We start from the raw sequence: 23,423 nt of genomic DNA, 5'->3' as shown, positions 1-23,423 counted from the left end.
GTGCATGTCTGACTTGTATTTTGTGTATACTGTTCTTATGAAATATGAAACCAAAGTGATGTAAGAAGTTGATATCTACTTTCTGATAAACATTAGGCAGTATCTTCCCATCAATTTTACTGTCTTTCTTCAACAATATTGTAGGTACCTTACGTAATAGAGAACCTATGATATACTTCAACCTATGAGAGAGTAATTCATATTGGACACTTGCCCATGCAAGATGTTCATTTTCTTAAAGACAGTACAATGGTTAAGTAATTCAAGCATATGATTTTCATTCTATTTTAATGTTACAGACTTAATTTTTAACATTATTCTTATGTAAGATAATTGAAGACAACATAATTTTAAATTTTAACCAAGCACAAGAGGTGAAAACTAGATAATTCATTCCCTTACTTTAAAATAATCTAGAGGTATTCTAAAGTGTCAGTCAAGATTAGAAGAGAGTAAGAGAAAGGAAGATCTACAAGAGACTGCAATGAAGTAGCACTGAAAACAAAATTTTGGGTCAGAGTAAGGGAGATCCAGGAGGGAAGGGTTAGTGGAAGAACAACAAAGAAGGGGCAAGAAATGTATTAGTTACCTTACTTATATAATTGTAACCCCTCTGTACAACATCTTTACCATAAAATAAAATTTAAAGAAAACAAAAGTTTCCTATGAAAGACAGTATTAAAATTCTTAGATGGCTTAGATATAGAAGATAGAACCCTCCAATGGAAAAAATGTTCAAAAAGTGACAAAGTTTTATCTCTTTTTTTCTTACCATAAATTAGTTGCATAAGAGTTTTATTTTAATGTGTCTATATATGTGTATGAGAAATACAACAACCAGATTCACCCCTCCATTACTTTCACTCATCATCTCTTCCCAAACCAATTTTAACAAGCCTCTTTATTCCATTTTTGCACATGTACATAAAGAATTTGGACCTTATTCACCCCCTTCCACTCTCCATTTGCGTTTTCCTTCAGGGTAGTACACATACCTCTGCAATTCACTTCTTAGTATATACTAATTGTTCAAAGAGGGTTCCTTGTAATGTCATGATATTTTACATATACATATTTAGTACTTTAATCACATTGACAAAGTTTATCTTGATGAAGTTTAAGTTTTAATATTCAACGTCATTTTCAGAAAAGCTGTAAGTATGACTAACACATGATGAATCTTTCTAAACTGTACCAATCATATTATTCCTTATAACGACTTAAAAGACTGAGAAATTGTCAGCCAATAATGCCAGGCAAGGAGATACTCGAATTTTTATTTTAAGATAGAAAAGCAAAAGAAGCAATTCTGAAGAAAGAAAACTGTAAAATACAAAGGGAAACTATGCAATGTAGATGTGTAAACTCTGGAATAAGTAGACGGAATAGGGCTTTTGGATTACAGCTCTGAGATCACTTTCCACTTCCATTCCTGAAAGGCTCTGAGTATGGGTTTCTTAAACCAAAATATGTGCTTAGTCTTTATTTAAGTGCTTTAATCAAAATGAAAATAAAGAATTGGCTCCTTCCATGGTTAATTTGGTAGTCATCTTCACTACTCAAGTAAGATTTGCAATTAAAACTCTGGGAGTGGTCACAGCTCGCTCTAGGACTGGAGATCAAAGGAATAAGTAAGTAAAAAGTTAGGATGGAAGGTAGGCATGGTGATACAGGCCTTTAACTCCAGCTACTGAGGAGTTAAAGATTGTAAAGATTGCTGATCAAGGCTATCCAACATAAAAATATAGGCAAGTCCCATCCCAACTCCAGGTGTTGTTTTTTTCCACCTGTAGCACAACTACATGAGAAGCATCTGGAAGAGAATAATGGTTGGAGAGTTACTGGGGAACAAATAAAAGACCTAATATGGAAATTAATTAAAAAGGAATGGAGTCTGGAAAAAGTAATAGAGTATTTGACTAGCAAATATAAGCCCCTGATAACAAACACCAGTACTTCCACACACAAAAAAGAAGTAATTGGTAACAGAGATTTTTAGTATTTCCAGTAGGGAAAAGTCACACTGAAGTTAAATACAAATAATTCAAGTTATTCATATACTTAAAATACGTCTGACTAGGTGCTTTCCAGTGAAACTGAGTAAAGTTGATAGGTCAAATCCAGAACAGCCTTTATTACAATAATGTTATTTTTCTCCTCATTTTACAAAAAGCCATAGTATAATAAATTTTGACTCATTTAACTAACATTATGGAATGTTGATTGTTTGAATTCCTGAAATTCAAAGGAAAATAAGATATACAACATTTTATAATAAAATGTATAATGTCTTAATAGGATACAATTAACTCAATTTAGTGAGTAAATACTGTCTAAAGAACAAAATCAATAAATTTACATGTTACTTTTCACACTTGATGCTATGTTGTTAACATTGAGTAAGGATTTATATTATAGGTAAGATTACGTGAAGAATTTTAAACCAAATGTAAACTGTTATCCACAAACTGAAGTGATAAATCGACTTAAAATTTGTGCAATCCATTACTCAATACTGAATTTTAAAATCAAATGAGTCAATCAGCCCCTTCATTGAGGCTTTCATAATAATTGTATTATCAAAAAGAAATTTCAATATATAATTTTACTTTATTCTTATTTATAGATTAAATTTTAGGATTCTTTATTCAATGATAAATCAAAATAAACACCTATTATTATTTTAGCACAGATGCAATTGATTGGGAATTTATCAGTCCTTATTTCACCAACACTTCACTTGGTACCTACTCCACAGTAAGTGCTTAATAAAACTGTTGAAGAAATGAGTAAATCAGGGTAAGCTTTCTCAAATCTACTTCCTATAATTGGCAATACCAAAAATAGGCACAAGAATTATGTTCAGAAGTTTCTAATTATCACTTTTATTATGTCTCATTAAAGTTCTTATAGTCTTCAGGACTAATTGTATGCTTGATAAAAGTGATAGAAATGTAATTAGTTATTCGATATGTTGTCCTTGTCTTTCTTCCTTGCTTTAGGAAAAGGATGCCTAGTATTAGATCACCATCAATGAGCAACAAGGTAACTTGATAGGACCCTATCACTTTGTATGGTGGCATATGGAACTGTTTCATGCGTGACTCTCATAAAAATTCTGAATTCAATAAATAAAAAAGAAATATATTTTTCCCTGACTCATGCCAGCTTAAATTAGAAAGGCATGAATTCTTCCAAAGAAAAATCAAGTAAGCTTATGGCAGAGATCTTTTTATCAAACAAATTGCTGCAATCATTTCTAAAGAGAAATCCTTAATCTTCGAACACAGATGAGCTAAACTGGGAACATAATCGAAACCAAATGCAAACAAAGCCTCGTTCAAACTTGCAAAATACAGGCCGGTACTGTGTGCCAAAAGAGGTGACAGGAAACGTTTAGAGGAATGATGTTTTGAAGCTCAGGTGCCTTCTAGGAAATGGCAGCTAGGACGGCTAGCAGTAAAAATGAACACAGAAGAGCCAAATATGGGTGGCTTATGCCTGTAATCCTAACTATTCAGGAGACTGAGAAATGAGGATCATGGTTGGAAGCCAGCCTGGACAGGAAAGATCAAGAGATTCTTTTTTTTCCTTAATTAATTTTAGGACAGTCCCAAAACACACCATCTTACATTGGGTTTGTAGGTTTTTCTCTCATGAATTATGCAATATCATCCTGAAGATTTAAGTTGAGCAATGTAAATCCATATTGATCTGCTCTAAAGACACCCAGACTGAGGGGATGGGGAGGGTTGGGAGAGATTGTTAAGAATGTTGAAAGGGGTGACATGGATCAAGATGCATTGTATTCATAAACTGCTTTTTCAAATGGCAACTCTTTGTACAATGATTAAAGAAAATAAAAATATCCTTTAAAAATTATTTAAAAACAGTAATAACAATAAAATAAAGGCTCCCAGAGTGGCATCTAAATTACAAAAGCATTGGAAAAAATAATTTTATGTTATTGTAATGGTGTTGTCATAGGGGTTACAGTTACAGAAGTAAGGTTATGGGTACATTTCTTGTCAGTGTTACTCCCTCCCTTATTTTTCCCCCTTTTTCTCTCCCCTTCAACTCCACTCACCTCCAAGTTGGCAAGTTGGAATTTTCATTTCCAATATAGTATCTTGTGTATATTGCTGTTGCATTGGTTCACACTTTGTCCTTTGTGTCACCATTCCCCTAACCTTCCCCAAAGCAGATAAACATATACACTAGACACAGAGAATCAAAATCAACCAAGGATAAACCAAAGGTTAAAAAAATGAAAGTACTGGGGAATATGGCTTAGCAGGTGAACGCTTGCCCAGCATACATGAAGCCCTGCATTTGATTCTCCACACCACATACACAGAAAAAACTGGAAGTGGTGCTGTGACTCAAGAGGTACTAGCCTTGAGCAAAAGAAGCTCAGGGATGGTGCCTAGTTCCAAGTTCCAAGTCCAGGTCTGGCAAAAAAAAGAAAGAAAAGAAAGAAAGAAGAAAGGAAGAAAGAAAGAAAGAAAGAAAGAAAGAAAGAAAGAAAGAAAGAAGGAAGGAAGGAAGGAAGGAAGGAAGGAAGGAAGGAAAGAAAGAAAGGAAGAAAGAAAGAAAGAAAGAAAGAAAGAAAGAAAAGAAAAGAAAAGAAAGAAAGAAAAGAAAAGAAAGAAAAAGAAAGAAAGAAAGAAAGAAAGAAAGAAAGAAACAACTTCACACAGTATATTAAAAAAAACAAGCAAAAAACATAAAACTTCTTGTTTCCATATCTTGGAGTTCATTTAAATTAGCATCATTTTATATGGTCATATGTATATACCTATTGAGTATTATGATCCTCTGCTAAGACTATCCTAGACATATGCTAATTATTACAAATGAGGGAAACCATGGAGCCTATGTTTCTTTGGGTCTAGCTTACTTCACTTAATATGATTATTTAATTAATCATAGAAAAAGTCCAAAGTGGTACTGTGGCTCACGTGAGGTGTGTGTGGGCGGGGGAAGCCCTTTTTTTAATGCAATTTGAAGAGAATAGAAACTTGGAATTGTGTACTAATACACATTCCTAAATACCCACATGGGCTATATAGAATAAACAGCATTTTCATTCATGTACATATTCTTGGTTCACAGAAACAAATGTATCCTACTTCCACATTATAGTGAAAAGGTGAGTCATGGAGTATATGTAAATTTTATAGAAGTGTGAATTAAAAATTGAATAAGAAATACAAAAGTTTTAATTATGGTTTACAGATGCCATCCAAAAATCTCATATTTTTGGCTTCCAGTGCCTGTTCCTAGCAAGATTAAATGATTCAAATGTTATTTTGATAAGAAACTAATTCAGATACTTAAACTAGTTTCCTGTTTCTCACTCCATATCTTAGGCTATTAGTTAATAACTCTTAGAAATTGTGCAGGTCTTTTTCTAGACGTGTACATGTGATTCCTACAAGTTCATAGGACAAAAGCAAGAGACTAAAGGATCAATGAGAATTCATTGTTGCTGTCTTGTAATGGGAAAATTCAGTACCCAGGTGAAGTTCACACAAACACAATAAATTATGGTTTATGAATCTATATAATTTATACTTTTGTACTATGCTGATAACTGATAAAGTACAAAGCTTGACTGTCTTGTCTCTGGCAATGACTAATAATTATTGTAGTGACAGAATTTGTAGAATCAAACTGTAGAAGTGATGTGCTAATATATCAATTAATTTTATTTTATTGATATTGCCCCTCATTCTTAGAATCAAATTTTGAATTGGTCATATATTTTCTACACCTTCTAAAAACCTAAAGTCTCAATGTGTGGCATGGATCATAATGGTTACAAAAACTTCTATTACTCTATTCCATTAAAAAATTATTTTTAAGCCATGGGCTGGAAAGGGGGTTCAGTGATAGAGTGCTTAACTTCCATGCATGAGGCCCTGGGTTCTATTCCTCAGCACCACATAAGCAGAAAAAGCTGGAAATGGTGCTATGGATCAAATGGTAGAGCACTAGTCTTGAACTGCTGAGGGACAGCGCCCAGGCCCAGAGTTCAGCCCACACAATCGACCAAAAAAAATTATATATATATATATATATATATATATATATATATATATTGCCTTGACATATGCCTAACAATGTAGTTGATCTCAAATGGTCAATCCTCCCACCTCCACCTCAAAAATGTTAGTATTATTAGGATTACAGATATATGCCACCATGCCCAGCTGTACATTTTTCTTATCTTAAAAATGTAGGAGGCAACAATGCTTGATAAGAAATGTATTGATTACCTTGCCCATGTAATTGTAACCCCTCTGTATGGTATTTTAACAATGAAAAATTTAAAAAAAATATAAGCACAGTTTGGATGTGGTTTCTCATGCCTAAAATTTTAAGTACTTGGGAGATTGCGATTAGGGCGCTTGAGGCTTTAGGCTAGCCTTAGCAAAAATTTCCTGGCACCCCATCTTGACAAATAAAATGTTAAGTGTAGCCTTGACCATGTTTCAGACCATAGATAGCCACTACAGTATATAACCAAAGCAGAAAGAGCTGTGGATGTAGCTCAAGTCCTAGAGTGCCTGCCTAGCTGTGTGCTTAGTGCAAAGCTAGTACCACCATAAAAAAAAAATAAATAAAAAGTAAACACATTAAATTAAAGGAGGAAAAAGAAGAAAACATTTCATCATTTTTATTGAGTAAATTTGGGATGATTATGAGCACTAGTAATTTAAACTTTAAAAGACCTTTCAAAGGTTAGCAGATATATTCTTTAAACTGATGTCTCAATGTTCAGAACATTTTCTTTTCAGTCAGCAGCTTACTTGCCCAGTATGCTCCCCCTCTGGGTATAAACAAATGTCAGATGCACACAGAGGCTAGAACAGATTCCCAAGGGGAACAAATACTCCAATTTGGGACAACTCCATTCACATAGTGTGAATATACACATACACACACATGAGTAAGTACAATTCAAGAATGTTATTCCTTCCTACAACCAAACTTTGCTTTAATCTTGTCAAAAGTTTATTTCACTTATTATATATTCTAGCTTACATGTCTTATCTACAGTAAACAAATTTTGTATTTTCACGGAGGTTATTTTTTCAAGAAAATTTATGTCAAATCACAAAGCAAGGCTTATGGCTATTGAACTTCAAAAATTAAAACTCAGTTGATCATTCAGTGTCTATATTTAGCTATTTTTAAATGACACTAACTTAATAGTAAAAGGAGGGGAAGAAACATTGCTTACTGTTTTCATACCCAGTTTATGCTTTGATATGTGGTATATACATCAGCTCTTATAGACAAAAATAAAACAAACATTACATAAAACATCAAGTAATAAAAGGTAAAGACATTCTAGAGCTAGCGCTGGTGGCTCATAATTGTAATTTTAGCTACTCAGTAAGCGAGATAAGAAGATCACAATTGAAGCCATTCGAGCAGATAATTCCTAAATAGAATTATTTTTTTATAGTAAGAATCTACCAGGTAGGCATTTCTGCAAGAAAACCAACAAGAAACCAGAAAGTATAAGAAGTTCTACAAGAAAAGGACTCTTGAAAGCAAGGATTCAAATTGTGATTCAACCTTATCACATAGAATAAGACAACAAGCAGTAGCTTCTCAAACTGAAGGCACTAACTAGTCGACTACTTCTGAACAGACCTGTGAATTAGGGACACATACTTCTTCAGCATCTTAACTTCTCTTTTCTCTCTATTTTCTCCCTATCCTTCACCTGTCTTTAGTTTTGTACCTTCTTTTCAATTGTTCTCATGCTTGAACTTAAGAACTTAGGTATTTTATTAGGCTTTAAAAGGTTTTCTGAACCAAAGATGTTTATAGAGAAATACATTTGCTACAACCAAAGAAAAAAAGATTATTCTCATAGAATGATATTTAATAAATTCATAGAGTGCTGAAAGACATTTACATATTTTCTGTACATGAGAAGTGAATTTATTGACTGTCTTTCTCTCTCCTTGTGTTAAGTCTAGCTTTATTTCCCAGGAAATGAGTGACTCCCAGTTTGCTTTCAGTGGATAAGATGGATTGTGTATGTAATTTGGGAAGAAACTTGTAGAATAGAATAGTAAAGTAATGACATTGTTCTGCCATTATTTCTTTTAAGCAAGATCCATAGTACAGAGATATTATAGTTGGTTATTATTTATCAGGAATCCAAATGTAGCTGAAGTGTATCATCATTAATGAATGCTGGATTCAATTCAAATGCACATGTAAGTAGAAAAACTTACAAAGGTTTAGAGTTGCCTATTTATTAAAACTATTCTCCTTGTTTTTGTAATAAAAATTTGCTTGCATTTCACAGCCGACATTAAGCCTGTTTCGCAGTGGGACCATTTCTAGGAAATCCATTATACTGTACAGATGGTTAAGGGCTAGTTCAGAGATAACAGGCATGAGCTTTCCTTCCAGAATCAAGTCAGTGCCTGTAGGCACATTTTCATTACAATCTTTGCATTCTTTCTATGCACTAAGTACTGTCCTTCATGTTTTACGTGGATGATCTCATACAGTCCACTCAATGACATCTTGAGATGGAGTACTACAATGATTCCCATTTTAGCAATGCAGAGAAATTTAGTTTAAGGGAGAATAATGAGACAAACCATATATTGGAATCTAGGTTGAGACTGATAAAATAACTATGTTTTTCATTATTTGTATGCTTTATTTATATCTTGTATCAATGACTCTGTCACCAAATACTTGCATTTCTTTTTCTTCCATGCACTTTGTGTTTAGTTGTCTTGCAATATTTATTTGCAGTGATGAAGTGCATTTAATCTATTCATGATCATTTGTTTTATCTATTCATAATGTTTCAAGCATTTTCTTTGTTATATTCTGGTTGGTCAGTTGAACAAAACTGAGAAAACCCTATTTGTTGTAAAGATTTTAAGATGACATAAATATCGTTGTTTGAGATAACAGGAGGTATAGGGAAGAAGGAAAATAATCAGTGCACAGTATTCTGGCTACAGGTAATTACCCATATGTCTATTATTAAAAATGACCATAACTTTCCATTCTTTGTCTGAGCAAAAGATTCTCAATAGTCTTTCAACTGCATTAAATAAATGAAACACACAGAAGTTACAGGATTCTGAGACTAAGTTTCTTGGCCTGGGTGTTGACGATCCCAGAATTCATAGCAGCACCCTGTCTGTACACCAGATGGCATGATATACTCTAGATAGTGAAGCATTAATCACTAAGTCTAAAGCTCTGAAGGAAAACATTAGTATCTTACCATGTTTTACTGGAATTGTATCATTTAAAAGTTCCTTTTCACAGAAACACATTTAGGAATATATTCATATCATTATTTCTATTCAATTCATAAATATAGTCTGTTTTTATATGAGCCATAAAGCATTTAGCATTGGAAATAATTACTGTGTTGAATACTTTGAATCTGTTTTAAAAGTTAGTACAGGAAAGCAAACACAATTAAGGAGTTACAGGCATTTTGTCAGAGCAGTAACTGTATAATTCAGGTGCACTGTACAGGAGACAAGTATCTTCACAGGAATCATGGTATTTCTGACAGTAGCAAAGAAATGACAGCCTGTCTCTGCCCCTGGAATGTGTAGAATGGGTCTGTGTCCCTTTGGAAGGAGTCATGGTAATTTTAAAGCACATGGATGGTTTCATCTTAATCTAGTCTCCCCATTTAGCTGATGTATGTGATGTGAAATAAATTACTTATCTGTCATTTTTCTTATCTGGAAAATAAAATAGTAATAAGCTTACCACTTCTGATAAAACTAACGACATACAAAGTTTAAAATAGAAAGGGATTTCAATGCATGAATATTACCTATTAGTAGCTGATAGTAATAACAGCACAAATAGAAACAGCAGAGTGAATTCTAAAGATTACAAAATGTAGAAGCAGCAAAGAAATGTTTTGTTTTGTTGGAAGGTATCTTTGGAAGTTTTTAATTTAAATTTTATTGTATAGGTGATATACAGAGGGGTTACAGTTACATAAGTCAGGTAATGAGTACATTTTAACAGTATTAACCCTTCCCTCATTTTGCCCCACTTTTCCCCTCCCAACTCCCCTCTCCCTCACATTGTAAAGTTCATTTCCAAAATAGTGTCTAGTGAGTATAACTGCTGAATTTGTTCACTCTTTGTCCCACCATTCTTGTGATTCTCCTTCCCCTCCCCAATCAGATAAATCTATCAATTTCTGTAGGTGAGTAAAGGGAAAATGGTCTAAGTCGGTTTTTCCAGTTTCTCACAAGACTAAAATGATGACTTGGACTCTATTGTCTGCAATCTGACCCAAAGTCTAGGCTTGCAGGCAGCCTCAGGTCCTCCCTTTATATTGGCTGGAAATCAATCACACTTGGTTCTTGTCATTGTACATTTGTTCAGTCTGGCAGATTATTTCATCAAAATGTACAATTCCATGAGGCCAGATGACAAGAGAGAAGACTGTCTTTTGAAACCAAACCATAGCAATGACATAACCTTATCATTACCATGTGTTTTATTGATTAGATGCATATTGTTCAAAAGGAGTGTATTACACATAGTTGATCACACCAAAAGATGTGGTTCATTAGGATGCATCTTTCAGTTGACTGGTGTACTGTGATTTCTTGAGTTTGTCTGCCAGATCTTATTTTGTGTTCATAACAAAGACTCTAAAACACAGAATGTTTGTATACATGTTTATGTTGATTAGCCATCAATGTTTCTTTAGTTCCTCATCTCTTACTCAGTAACATTTACTAAATTATTCTGAATTTATTTTGATCATTTCATTTATAGAATATTCTAATGTTTGCATATTAAAATGCATTGACTGTAATGATATTCATTTGTTTTTAGGGTTATGTGTCCTTTACTATTTCTAGAGCTTTTATACACTCACTGTTTATTTTTCATGTTGATTGTAATTGTTCAGCATATAAATTTGGCATGCAAATACACAATTACTACTAACATACATACACATAGTTTTATCTAGATAAACAGCACATTTTTCATTATTTGATATATATTCTCGGTTGTTTCTCTATTATTATGTAGTAATTCTCCCAGTCCTCACTATGAGTACAAGTGTGTCAGAGCCTGACAGACACAGAATTAATTTGATGTTACCTACATAGGCCCTTTCAACACAGAATCTTCTGATCATTTGTGTGTCTACCAGTTGTTTTACAAAAACAACTCATTTCAATATATTTCCTATAGCTTCACTATGAACTTTAATTCCCAGTGAAGTTACTGTGCATTGCTCTTGTTTCTCAGGCTGTTACTTTATTGCATTTGTGAAGATCCTGTCTATTGCAAAACAAGCCAAACTACATTACACAAGAGGGAAAAAAGATATTTATTGGTACATTTATCCAGGAATCCAAAGCTTAGCTGGTATCTTCAGGTTCTCATCCATCTGTTCCTCTGGTAGATTTCTTCCTGTTCCTCTGGCCTCATTCCTCCTCTGCAGGCAGAGTTATCTCATACCCTCGGAGCATATGGCTGCTGACAGATCCAGGCTTATCAGCCCAGGTAGTCATCCTGGAGTAAGTATGGTTTCCCTTTCTCACTGGTTTTGTATAAAAGCTCAGTCTTCTGTCTGATGCCTGTGCCAATACCTGTGAGTTGAAAGACAAGGTACCTGTAATTGGCCAACCCTAAATTAAGTTTCTACTCTTAAAGTTGGGGATCTACCTCAATTTTGGAAACCTCTATTAGAGCATACGAATGAGGGATGGACCTTTCCAAGTCTGAGTGTTATTTCCAGAAGAAATGAAGAAGGAATCTAACAAAACAAAAGGAAGTAATGGATGTATAATTTTTCAACCCATACTGAACAGGCTTTTAATTTTATCTATTCTGCACGAAATTCACTGTTTTAATGGAAAAAAATGTTACATATATGGAATTAGAACCTGGTTCGACATAATTCTGCTGCACAAGCACATTTATTTCTCTTTTCACTATTATGAAGAGATTTATAAACCCTCTACAAACCACAATACTTATACAATCATGTACCAAATCTATTACATCTTTACTATATATTTAAATAAATTTTTGGAGTTAGCTAAAATAAAATGCCAAGTAGTAACACCATCGTATAAAATGTTTCAAAATTTCAGCATGAAATAACATACAGTAAAAAACAAAAATTGACAGTAGTTTGTATAGAATCACTTTGGCAAAATACCATATTGTTCCTTTGATGGTGAAGACAAACTGCAGAAGATGTGTCTGTCTACTTGCACCATAAATTTATGCAACTGAAATTAAACATGTTCTCTTAATTTAGAAGTTGGTTTTTAAATAATCAATTAATCAGTGTATATTGAGAACTTAGACAAGGGTGAACCTTAGAACTTAAAAGAGGTCCTATGTGTGAGTGTAAAAGTAATTTCTGTACAACTTATATGTTAGTCTTATTCCTTGAAGCAAGAAATAAACTTACAAATAAAAGAGAACAAATCCTATTTCTAGTCTTAATTTTCACTTAGAATTATGAATCCTATTTCTATTGCTAGTTTTATATAAAATGCTTTAATTTTTACATCATACAAACAAGAATACATAAAATATAAATATGAAAAAAGCTCCAAATTAACCACTCTTTCTGAATTTCTTAGAAAAAAAATCTCCATTTTTGTATTAACAAGTTTTTAATTGTGAAAATACCTTAGAGAGGGCTTACAATTACATGAGCCAATAATGAGTACATTTCTTATCAAGCATTGTTGCCTCCTCCTTTGTTTCCTCTTCCCATCCCTGCCCTCCCATCTCCACGTCCCCCATCCCCCCCCCCCCCCGACACCCCAACCCCGGCAAAGTTTTAAAGTTTGTTTTTCGACATAGCATCTTGTACTTTTCATTGTTGCAATGAGTCCACCTGTATCCCTATTTAAACAAGTTGTTTTTTCCCTTCCCCTCCCCAAATAATATCAATATCAAATACTGTGAAAACAGGGGTTATACCGTGGTGGAGGGACATACAAAGCAACAAAAAAGTCACTTTATAAATATGTTAGAAACAATAGCATCTGACATATACTAGTTATTGCAAATAAGGGAAACCATGGGACCTATGTTTCTTTGGGTCTGGCTTACTTCACTTAATTTAATTTTTTTCCAAGTCTTTCCATTTCCTAAGAAATGGGGCAATGTCATTCTTTCTGATGGAGGCATAAAATTCCATTGTGTATATATACACCACATTTTCTTGATCCATTCATCTACTGAGGGGCATTTGAGTTGGTTCCATATCTTAGCTATGGTAAATAATGCTGCCATAAACATACTTGTGCTGGTAGCTTTAGTATGGTAGTGTTTGTGATCATTTGGGTAAATGCCCAAAAGTAGGATTGCTGGGTCATAGGGGAGCTCTATGTGGAGTCTTTTGAGGAACCTCCATACTACTTTCCAAAGTGGTTGAACAAGTTTACACTCCCACCAACAATGCAGTAGGGTTCCCTTCTGTCCACATCCCCTCCAGCATCTGTTGTTATTATTGTTCTTGATTATAGCCATTCTAATTGGGGTGAGGTGGTATCTCAGTATTGTTTTGATTTGCATTTCTTTTATGGCTAGAGAGGTTGAGTATTTCTTCATGTGTCTATTGGCTATCCTTCTTTTTTCTTCAGAGAAGTTCCTCTGTAAGTCTTTAGCCCACTTATTTATTGGGCAGTTGTTTCTTTGAGGATTTGTTGTTGGGGGATTTAATTTTTTGAGTTCCAAGTATATTTTAGATATGAGACCCTTGTTCATTGTATGGCTAGTGAAGATCTTCTCCCAATCCATGGGCTTTCTATTAATCTTGCTAGCTATGTCCTTTGCCATGCAGAAGCTCTGCAATTTCATGCAGTCCATTTGTGCAACCTTTCTTTGATTTGTTGTGTTTCTGGGTCTCTATTAAGAAAATTTCGGCCTGTGCCAAGGAGACCTAGGGTTTCTCCTATTCTGTCCTGTAATGTTTTCAGGGTGCCTGCTTTGACTCCAAGGTCTTTGATCCATTTGGAATTGATTCTGGTACAGGGTGATATAGAAGGATCTAGCTTTAGCTTTCTACAAGTGATTAACCCAAAATTCTCACTTTTTAACAGACAATTTGGCCACTACAAACTTGGTTTGATCATTTCCCCTGGGATGTGAAATAACACAAAATGAGAGTGCAGACCATGAAGACAGTAAGTACGTGACTTATCTAATCTAATTGTCAGATTTTGTTAATTTTAAAGCTCATCCTTCTATACCCTTTCCACTGCAACTTCTCCAGAGATTTCACTCAGAATTCTAGTGGATTTGAAGATATCTACTCTTTCATTCTCATCAAGATCTTGGTTTGCACTGTAATCAAGAAAATAGGATACCTACGCATTCTTATAAATATGCTTCCAGTAGGCAAGCCTCTTAATGACATCCAGATTACTTTTAAAGTCAGGAGTGAAGCAAAATATTTCATTTTAAAGTGAAGTTGTATTATTATACATTTTGTTAAACATGAGAATTGTCTTTAATATTAAATGACTATTACATGGGAAAAAATTTAGATAAAAGTCAATTGCTTCAAAAGAAAGAAAACTAGCAGAGGAGATTGCTCTAAACACAAAATGAAGATATTCTACAGCACTGATGTGATTTATTTTCACCCAAGGGGTTGCTACTTTATTGAATATTTTCTAGAGATATGCACAAATTATATTCAGTAATTTCTAAATTAACATTAGATGTGAAATTCTGGTTTTTAAACCTTAAGTGAAAAAAGCTTCAATTTAAAAAAGCACAATATATAAAATGTGATTGAATATTTTACTAAGATTTACTACCACAAAATTATTGAGCCAAATTGTACATCTGTACAAATTTATATAAATGTATATATGTATTATATACATTTGTGTACATGCAAAAGTACATGCATGTATATATGTGCAGATATTTATGTGGATATGTTATATATGTGTGACTGTTACAGCTAAGGTCAATTTCAGATAATGTTAATTTCATTTAGTGCTCTTAGCTTGTTATATTTGAGTTTTTTTCTGAAAATAATCAAGAAAAAGCAATGCATGCAGTCAGACATACCCTCATAGGGGAGTTAGGTTATTTTCTATTTCAGACAATAAGCTATTATTTGCACACAAAAAATGTAGTAAATTGGGGGGTGTGGGGGGAGGATGGGAAGGGATGGGAAGGGGAAACAAAGGAGGAAGCTACAATGCTTGATATGTAATGTACTCATTATCTTGCCCATGTAATAGTAACCCCTCTGTACAGTATTTTCACAATAAAAAAGAAAAAAAATTAGTAAATTAATAACAACACTATTCAAAACTAAAAAAACAGTAGAAGTTTAAATACAGAGACACAAAGTTTTGAACTTCATGAGAGATTCAGTATTATAGAAATAACAGCTTTAATGTCCATATTTCAAATTAACTTTATTTCTTAAATATACTTTACCTAAACTTCAACATACATTTGCATTTTGTTTAGAATTGTGTTAGAAAGAAAAGAAAATGCTGTCAAATATTTTCATAGAAGTTTAAGTCCAAATTCCAGAGGCAGAAATCAAAGAGGACATCCCAACTAATAGAATGTAGATGAGAGATTTTTATGACTGTTAACCAATGAGAGGAAACATTGTCAAAAGTAGCATCTTCAAAGACATGAGATAACTACCAAAGCCAGGAGAAGTTTTCTTTGATGTTCTCTGGCTGAAATATCTCACTGTTGAGGCAAGTAAGAAAGCTTGATTTAAACGATGACCTTACTTACTCCTTTGCAAATCAACAGTACTTTTTGCAAGAAAATAAGAAAAGTAAATAAATGACACTGTTAATCAGTACAGACTACTTTTAGGAATTATAAAAATTTTCTAAACAAATTTTGTCAATGTTTTCACAATTCTATGAAAATACTAAAACCATTGAGCTTTATTTAAGTAAATATGTTCTATAGATTTTGAATTATAAAATAGCATTTAATAATTTGTATTATCTTTAAATAGTCATGCACAGGGATCTCAATTCAACATACCAATTTATGAGTATAGTTTATCTTAATGTCACTATATTTTAAAAGATTTTAAAAATCTGTGAACTAAATATAAGGACTGTGTTAGCTGAGAGAATGACCTGTTCTCACTCTAAAAGAGTTCATGAAAGTAGCTTATTATTCCAGGTAAATGTCTTCTTTCATTCATTATTGTTCCAAAGCTTCCTCCCACTCCTCAGTGATGAAAGACTCATAAAATGTTCATTCTTTTATGAATGTCAGCATAAAACTACAAATCCAAATGACTGTGGTCCTTCAAATACATCATGTGAAAACTGTATTTTCCAGTGTTGTTATCATTGTTCAGTTCACCCGTGGGATACCTCTTTTGGAGTAACTCTGCTTCCACTGGGAAAAAAGGTAGTGTCTTATTGTTTTTTATCATGGTTTGATACAAAATTGAAAGTACCAGTCTCTGTAACTGTCATCAACTAATGAATTTGAAGAGCAATAAAGAATTAAATTCATATTTTAAAAATTCCTCTGTTTCTAGGTAGTTTTATTTATTAAAGTTGATTTGAATTCAATCAATTAATAAATGAATGGTTCATATCTTCTTGAATTTTTGACACAAAGGCCTGCTCTGGTGATTGCAGTAGCAATTTCAAATTTTGTTATGAAAGAAAAGTTGTATTAAATTATAATGCAAGTCCAAACTGTGATTTCTCTGTATCCTATAATTGAAGGCATTGATGGTGGGCTTAAAACAGAGATACAACATTTATTATAGTGTTGCAACTGAATACTGGAAACATAGAAGTGTGATCCACATAATTCTTCATAGGGGATGAAGAGAGTGGATTTTAATCTGGGCTGTAAATTTTTCAACAACACAATTTTATTTTTTATTTTTTTAAGTGTGTGCCAATCCTGGGGCTTGAACTCAATGCCTTGGGACTGTCCTTGAGTTTTGTGCTCAAGTCGAGCACTCTGTCCCCTGAGCCACAGCTCCACTTCTGGCTTTTTAGTGATTAATTAAACATAGGAGTCTAGTGATCTTTCCCATCAAGGCTGATTTAAATCCTCAGATCTCAGGCTCCTGAGGAGCTCAGATTATAGCAGTGAGACACCAGCGCCTAACTTTAAAGAACTTTAAGAACCTAACTTTAAAGAACCATTTCACCTAACTATAGAATTAAACTTCACAATCTCAAAAGGTGGAATTTCCTAGAGAAAAACGTTTTGAATTTTTTTTTTCATAAAATAATGTTGCAACCATGAAGATGAGCCAACCAGATCTTTCTCCAGAAGCTTCCAGCGGCTGGAACTTCAGAAGTGCTGTGTGTTTATTATAGCGCAATTTAGTTTAGTTTTGTTTGTTTTTAAATCCCTAAGACTGCTCCAAATGGCTAAGAGCGATAACATTGCTAGAGCTGTGTTATTTAGGCCAGGTGTCCTGCGCCAAGGGGTTCTTCCTCAGTGCCTGCCTCGCCTCACTGTAGTTAAGTCTCCTCCCACTTGTTCCTCTTTCCACTCTACTCCCTCTCTGTCTCCCTCTCTTTCCTTTCTCCTTTTTAATATCTCTCCCTGCCTTTCTTCCCCTCTCTCCAACTCCTTCTCTCTCTCCTCCCTCTCCTTCCCCTCCTCCCTCCCACTTCCTCCCTCTTCACTTTCCCCTCTCCTCCTCCTCCTTTCTCTCCCCCTCCTCCTTTTTCCCCCTCCTTCTCTTTTTTCTCCCTCCCTTTCTGTCTGTTTCCTTCTCCTTCTCCCTCTCCTTCTCCCTTTTTTCTCATCAGACCAACGTTGTAACATGAAGCTCACCCATGTGACAATCAAGAAAGTGTTTGTTATAGAACTTCAATTGTAGGGGGAAATAGCAGCAGGTCTGTTTGTCCATTGGCTTTCCTCTGGTATTCATTAACAAGTTTGTACTGAAGATTATGTTTTCTATGAGATGCTCCAACATCTAACTCTTCACAGAACACCTCATTCCTGGTCAGGTTTTTCAGAATACTCTCCTCTGTATTTTTCAGGCTATCTCAGACTAGAAGGCTACCTGGAATGCTTCTATTCAATCCATCCTTTCTCCTTATGTTCTGAAGGCTATCCCACTTTATTTCCTTTTACATAGTCATGTTTGATATAAAACTTTGATGTTTAGTATCTTATTTGGACATCTGATTCTCTAAGGATTTAGACTACCACATCTCACCTGTCTTTCCCCTCTTCCTTTGATCTTTTTTGAGATATTTCTGCAAGTATATTACATTCCAGTTTACACAGTCACATTTGCTTTGTCGAAGTTCTGTAGTAAGATATTTTCTTCCTTTTGGTGAATCTCAACAGGAAAGGCCAATATTGGAAGTCACAAAAGGGTTTCCTCTTGTTGAAGCAAGTGCCAAAGGATTCATTACTCACTGCCATGCCTGGCCTACCTGGACCACCTCTAAGGAGCAGGGGGGGAGAGGAGGGGCAGGGAGAGTTGTAAATAGAAACACAATATTAAAGTACTTGAATAAAATGTTATGAGCACACTGAGTGCAAAACATTTAATGGCTAAATATCCTAAGGGGAGTTTTAATTTTTAAAAATTCTCTATAATAATCACCCATATCTATTTTTTTATTTGAAGTGTCCTACTCTTTGAAAGTAAAATCAAATTCCTCTGAACTATCACAATGATTTCTATTTGAAGAAAATAGTTTCTGCTTTTCCAAACTTTCAAATTTCAACTGGGTTTATAAATATAAACTTTTTAATAAGCATGCATCTCAGGAAAATCTTCTCAATGAATTAGAAAGAATGGAAAGCTTATTTGATGATAGGTACACATAACCTGATTGCTAGGAAAGGAGAAAGTTGACTACTTACATAGAAACTAGAAAGGATCCAGCATTCCAACATATGAAATCCATTAACTTCAAGTCTCTGAGAAAACAGAGCCTTAAATTCATCATACTTACTACGTAATACTTACTCTATGATCAATTTCAGATAGCCTGATGAAGTTACAGGCAGTAACTTGACATAGATGTGAATTTTGAAATTATTCCTTTAAAAATATAAAGTTTTCATTTCAAAATGAATATTCATTAGAATGAGATTATTAGAACAAATATATTCTATATTATCAATTTAACAGTACCAATTTTTCTATTTCTTAATATTATCTTTTGCTGGGAGTTAAGCGTGTAATTGTAGCTAGTCAGGAGGCTAAGATCTGAGGATCAAAGTTCAAAGCCAACCCAGACAGGTAAGGCCTTGAAACTTTGTTGTCAATTAACCAACAAAATGCTGGACTGGAGGCATGACTTAAGTTGAAGGCACCACCCACCCATGACTAAAAATGCTGAGCAAGAAAACAAAGCTTTGAGTATAAGCCCAAATACTGGCATGAACACACACACACACACACACACACACACACACACACACACACACACAGATATCTAACTATAAAATTCCATATCACAGAAACTAGAAACAAATAAAGACATATATTTTGGCAAGTTTGTTGAGTCATGTGAAAGACAGTAAGAAAAGGACAAAACAAATTACTCATGTGACAAATACTACTTGTAATAATAAATACTCGAAATGAACTTAACAGAGCATTCCCCTGACAATTTCATTTGTATTTCCAAGAAAAGCTTTATGTTCAGTCTATTTAGGGACTAGAATGAGACTGACTTTAGGCTAATTTATTTTAATTTTTTAAAATACGTTTTTATTGTAAAGATACTATACAGAGGGGCTACAGTTAAATGAGTAAGATAACGAGTACATTTCCTATAGAGCATTGTTACCTGCTCCTTTGTTTTCCCCTACCATCCCTTCCCTCCCCAACTCCCCAATTCCAGCCCTCCCCTCCCCAAGTTGTAAAGTTCATTTTCAGCATAAATAAAATGAAGTCATTATCACATGAACATCTGCTCTCTGTTGTGTACATGTGCATGTGTGATTGTGTCTGAATGGGCAAGAGGTTGGGACCAAGGGAAGACTCAAGTAGGAAGGAGAAAAAAACTAAAAATGATTTTATAAAGTAAACAAGGCTCAGAAGGAAAAAGGACAAAGGCCACATGGTTTCTCTTATATGTGGATGTTAGATCTGTGGATGTTAGATCTAAAATATAAACACATATGCCAACACATATAGTATCATATGCAGGTGTGTGTATATACATACACGCATATACACATATACATATATATAGGATGAATCTGATAAAACAGAATATATACAGGTGATCCAGAGATACCAGTGCAAAATCTATTTTAATAATTAACACAGTGATATATGTGTGTATATGTAATATATACATAATGGATACATATATATAATTGATATATATATGTGAATATATATATTCATTGAAGTTGAAACATGTCTTGGAAGAAGCATGAGTATTATTGGGAGAAAAGGAGAGCATCAGAGATGAGAAAAGGTTGATTATAGTCAAAATATTCTGTAGACTAGCTGAACATGTAATAAGGAAACTTGATGGTCTGAGAAGGAAAAGCAGAGAGAATGATGGGAGAGGTGACTCTAACCAAGGAGCTTTGACATCAATAGATTTTTCAGACTGAATCACAAGGATCAAATCTGAGGTTAAATGGATATCATTTGTCCATGCTTCTTTTGATTAGTGTCTTTTTCAGTTTGATTTGGAATGTGTATTGCTCAGAGTCATTCATTATTTTAAGCAGTAAACGGTTGTTGGTTCACTGTATTCTGGTATGTCATCACTTTTTGGGTTCATTAGAAAGACAAACATGGTTTGTACCGGTAAGTTATAGGCAAACCAACAGGCATTTAAAACATTGAAGGAATATGTTCCTTGTCAAAAGAGAAACTAAGTAAGCAGTAACATTTTATGTCTGTAGATAATGGAAATTATGTTAGAGATAATGAAAATTATTTTGTCATTTGTAGAAATCAGTTATTTAATGTTTTACGTATATCATGGTTGACTGAGAGAACTTTATTTTTGTAATTAATTTCTCTATTTCAACTGTTAATATCTAAAACACTACCAGTTACTTAAATAAGCTTCCTTTTAGCCCCAACATAGACACTATATAGATAATTTTATTTTAGTGGCATTGAGATGAAACTCACCTTTGGTATTCAAAGGTATTCTAGCCCCTTTTCTCATTGGCTGTTTTCGTGATAAGGTCTTGTTTTATTCCTAGTACTGTCAGGCTGCAATCCTTCTTGTTGATGCTTCTTGGCATACCTGAAGCTAGCAAGTATACACCATTGTGCTCCCTCTATCTTTTAGTTAATAGACATCCAAAAAGCACCCAAATATTAGTTTTGAAAGAGTCTTATGACTCTTTTCTCCTTAGCTGGCCTTAAACTGTGATTCTCTAATCCTCACTCTACAAGGCAGTAGGATTACAAGTTTAGTGCACCATATACTCCCCTTATCTTTAATGACATAACATTATTTTGCAGGTCAAATAATTCAAGATCAATTTTGTATATATAATATATGCTATATAATTACATACTATATATCATATATAATATCAAATATATGAGTATAATAATATATAATATGTTGTATATATTTGGATATATATATATATACTAGAATATATATTCAAATATATGCTTAGTCACTAACCTTATGTAAATATTCAACTGTTAAATGGATTCAGAATGCCAATAAACATGGAGGTAAAAATATTCTTAGGTGTTAGAGCTTTAAAATATTACTAGTTAACTTCTGTCATCATATCACATCTTCATTCAAACAATATTTATTGCGTAGATGCTATAGATTATGTGTATAAGATATAAAAATAAAGGAAAAGTCTTTAGATTAGTATTTACTTTCCTATGTGTATGCAGGCATATACATGTGTGTGTGTTTCTGTGTTGGGATAGGATTATATACATATATAGTAATTATAAAAGCAGAACATAAATTTAACAAATTAAGTAGAAGGACAGGGAGTGATGGAGATTGAGTACAAACAGAGACACAATGGTTAGGAAAGGACTCTATGATGAAGTTATATTTGAAAAAAGACTTTAAGTAAACCATTTTTCTATTCCAGAGAACAAAATTCAGAAAGCCCAAACAAGTACAAAGGTCTTGAAAACCATTTCTACTTTGTATGATTAAGGAATAGTAAGGAACCTGATATTACTGACACACAGTAAGCATGGGCTTTAAAAATTGATCCTATCACATTCTTTCTATTGCTTATAATTTTTGTTTAAAATAGAAAATGAACCTTATAAATGTAACTTGAGGATGAAAAACAAATGTTCCTCTTCGCATTATATACACATGAGTAGGCCACATAGGATTTGCTGTTGAAGACTAAGATTCTGTTGCTCCTGGCTTTAGTCTTTCTAATTTTGTTGCTAGTGCTTCTGCTACCAAGTTAAGACATGCTGCTTTGAATTATGGCCTAAGAGATCCTGTGAGTGTAATTTGGAGTCTCCACTCAGTTTATTCTATTCACTCCATGAATATTGTGATATTTTCAATTGTTCTTACCCATAAAATATTCTATCTTTGAGGTAGGAGCAATGAAATTATTTTTTTAAAATGTCTTATGAGGCCTTTCCTGGATTTTCGTCATCAGTTTAAAACATGTGGGTACCTGTCAGACTCAGTAAACTGAAACAATTCAATTTTTGTGATTTTACAAAACATTTGAGGATCTCCTGCCTCAAATAATTCAGAATGCAACCTGTGATTCTCAGTTTTTACAGTTCCTCAATGAAAGCTGCACTACTTTTCAAAAGAGCATGCTTTGGAGTGGAAAGAACAGAACTGGTTTGCAACCTAGATTCTTGGGCTCCCCAAGAATTCTTATTTACTAAATGAGAAGTTCCACAGAAATCTAATGCTTTTCAAAGCCTTCTATTAATTCTTATGAGTAACAAAGTATGAACCATGAGCCACAAGACACATTATAAAGAACTCAGAATGTTCAGTCACAGGCAGTATTCAATTACCAATGGGTGTTTTACCTTCGAATTTCCTACTATACCTTGAGGGAAGCACATTTAATTACGAACACCTCAGAATTAGGCTCTGAAAATCGCAACCTGCTTGAGATTGCGATGTTCAGCTAGGAAATGTCCTTTACTCCAGTAAAAGGATGTTATTCAAGAGCTCAGCTCTGGAGCCCAAGGACACTGCAATGGGAAAAGAGAACATGACTCTGATCATTCTATGTACTCACAGCATTGACAGCAGCGTCGGTTTGAGGTAGTGTTCCTACAGCAGTCAATTACTTTCATGCACTCTGTTACCGTCTGAAACTTTTAATACCCCTTCTAGAGGGCTTCCAAAATGACTCACAGTATCCCTAATGGTGTGAACTTATTTCTGATTATTTCTCAGTAGTTATGATGAAAACCATAGGTGAAAGTTTTCTCAACT

Source organism: Dipodomys merriami, unplaced genomic scaffold (genome assembly GCF_024711535.1).
Source record: "Dipodomys merriami isolate MVZ:Mamm:240054 unplaced genomic scaffold, mDipMer1.0.p SCAF_5, whole genome shotgun sequence".
Classification (NCBI taxonomy): Eukaryota; Metazoa; Chordata; class Mammalia; order Rodentia; family Heteromyidae; genus Dipodomys; species Dipodomys merriami.
The sequence above is the reverse complement of the archived record's forward strand: the minus strand, read 5'-3'. Positions refer to the sequence as shown.